Below are 3,101 nucleotides of genomic sequence, written 5' to 3' on the forward strand. Positions count from 1 at the left end.
ACTATTGTTGTGATCATTTGGCTATTATAAGGAGAAATTTTGATTGAGCCATTCTCAGCATTGCTCATCCAATTGACAGACCTGATGATAGTTGACCATCTCAAATATTATTTAGAAGCCATTGTCCCAATAATGTCTAACCAGTAGTAATGGGAGTAATAATACAAATAATAACAATTGGAAACAACTGTATTTCACTTTATGATTGCCTGCTTGATATCTTGCAAAAGAAGAAAAAGAGTCTTAGAAAAATTTGCTTATTTGTTTAGTCAACCTACCAAAATTATTTATTGAGATTTTTAGGTATATAGGCAGGAGCAAGTTATACAACTTGCTCAAAAGTGAGATGACAGAGTTGTGATTCACAATACAGCAGTCTGTGGCCGACTGCTTCTCAGCTGGGAAACCACATGGATCTCATATAAATTTGCCTTGGTTCAAAAACATCTGATTTCTGAATTTATATACAAATCCTATTTGCTATTATGATCACATCTCTACTGATTTAAACATATAGCTGCTATGTTACCATATGCATTGGTATTAAAGATATAAATAACATACAAGTCTACATATACATTTTAAATACCTTTAAATATTGAAATATCTAAACACTGTCTTCTAAAAAGATGTTTCTTAAATTTAATATATTTAAGGATATGTTTTAATGAATTCTTTAGAACCAACAAAATTAAAATGTGATCTTCTACAGTATTTGTTATTAAGCCCTCTATGTATCATGTAAGAATTTTTATATTTCTTGTAGAGTCATTGTTTATTTAGAATTTAATATATGTTAAAATATTTTCCTGTCACAAATATTAGCTCACAACAAAAATTTTAAACCTGAACTTTTAAACTAATTTCATGTAATTTCAGTTAACCGTGGGTCTGAAAACCATATAAATGTAATTTTTTAAATTCAAATTTAATTTTGAAAACTGCCCTTTGGTAAACTAAATGCATGCTTTCTTCAAACCCTTACAATGATTACATAACTGTCTTAAAATATTTTATTTGCTTAATATGTAAAAATATTTTCCTATGAGATATTAATACTTTAATACTGACATTAAAATGAATGTTTTTCCATTAGGAAAAATAGTGATGTCATTCATGCATAGAGTGTTTTTGGACTTCCATTTCTTTAGTAGAGAAAACAAGGTCACAAATAATTTAGAAGAAAATTTAGATCACAGTTGGCTTTTCTGCCAAGAAATGGAAAAAAAAATTAAAATTTTAGCTTCGTGATATGCATCCAGGATATGTATAAAGGATATGCATATATTCAAATATAGGTAATTTTCATCTAAGAGCCCAAGAAATATGCATGTTAATATAAGACATTTTAAATATCATATCTTGATTTCATACTATCCATATTTAGGTACATGTTACTTGTTTCTATTGAAATAAAGCATTAATTTTGGTCACATTCAAATGTTACCAAGAATATACATTGTATTTGGATCTATTGGAGCTGTCACTGGTTGTATGTTATCCTGGTTTGTGGTAAGGGAGGGTAATATGGAATAAACTTGAGCCTAGACCTAAACTTCCTCCATGAATGAATATATTTATCTGTATACTCTAGGATTAAGACCATGTCTCCAGACAGTACTCACTACTTAAAACCCAACTGAAAATAAAAGTGGGTTTTGTATTTGGTTCCTCAGTTTATCCTCACAAAAATTTAGCACTACAATCACTTCGGTTAATCTGTAAAGTGTGTATATCCAAGCAGTATGACTAGACCATCTTTCTAAACTAAGTCTTATGTACAGTATTTTATTGAACTGTTAACTAGTGAGAAAATATTTAAAAATAAATAAAAGAGAGAGAAAGGAAAAAAGAGACACAGAGATAGAGAGAAATCAGTTATTAGATTTTAAAGTAAAATAGTTGGGGGAGATTAGGGCTTGGCAGCTGAAGATCTATCATATTCACAGTTGCCGTAAGGTACTTTTAATTTATTTTTTAAACACCTTTATTGGAGTATAATTGCTTTACAATGGTGTGTTAGTTTCTGCTGTATAACAAAGTGAGTCAGCTACATGTATACATATATCCCCATATCCCCTCCCTCTTGCATCTCCCTCCCACCCTCCCTACCCCACCCCTCTAGGTGGTCACAAAGCACCGAGTTGCTCTCTATGCTATGCAGCTGCATCCCACTAGCTATCTATTTTACATTTGGTAGTGTATATATGTCAATGCTATTCTCTCACTGCATCCCAGCTTACCCTTCCCCCTCCAAGTGTCCTCAAGTCCATTCTCTACATCTGCGTCTTTATTCCTGTCCTGCCCATAGGTTCTTCAGAACCATTTTTTTTCTTTTATTTTAGATTCCATATATATGTGTTAGCATACGGTATTTGATTTTCTCTTTCTGACTTATTTCACTCTGTATGACAGTCTCTAGGTCCATCCACCAATAACTCAATTTCGTTTCTTTTTAAGGCTGAGTAATATTCCATTGTATATATGTGCCACATCTTCTTTATCCATTCATCTGTCGATGGACACTTAGGTTGCTTCCATGTCCTGGCTATTGTAAATAGTGCTGCAATGAACATTGTGGTACATGACTCTTTTTGAATTATGGTTTCCTCAGGGTATATGCCCAGTAGTGGGATTGCTGGGTCATATGGTAGTTCTATTTTTAGTTTTTTAAGGAACCTCCATACTCTTCTCCATAGTGGCTGTATCAGTTTACATTCCCACCAACAGTGCAAGAGGGTTCCCTTTTAAAAATATGGAACGCTTCACGAATTTGCGTGTCATCTTTGCGCAGGGACTATGCTAATCTCTGTATCGTTCCAATTTTAGTACATGGGCTGCGGAAGCAAGCATGCCGTGATGCATTTTAAGTACAGGCCTTGACACAATAGATATGCAATGAATATTTGCTGGATAACAAATGATTGAACAGTATAGGATTTTGATCCTCCAAATCTTTATAGAAGGTTTCTTGTATTTTTTAAATAAACAAAGAAGAGTGCATATTATATGCTGGCAGTTTTCTAAGCATTTTATGAAAATTAATTTATTTAATCTTCCTCAAAATTGTATTAGGTAGGTACCAATTTTATTCCTATTTT

At 32.4% G+C, this 3,101-nt stretch overlaps 1 pseudogene; it reads right to left on the reverse strand.

The window, feature by feature from the left end:
* Positions 1-2,749: 2,749 nt before the first annotated feature.
* Positions 2,750-2,849, reverse strand: LOC136123022 (U6 spliceosomal RNA; annotated as a pseudogene).
* Positions 2,850-3,101: the final 252 nt, after the last annotated feature.

This window comes from Phocoena phocoena, chromosome 4 (genome assembly GCF_963924675.1).
Source record: "Phocoena phocoena chromosome 4, mPhoPho1.1, whole genome shotgun sequence".
Classification (NCBI taxonomy): Eukaryota; Metazoa; Chordata; class Mammalia; order Artiodactyla; family Phocoenidae; genus Phocoena; species Phocoena phocoena.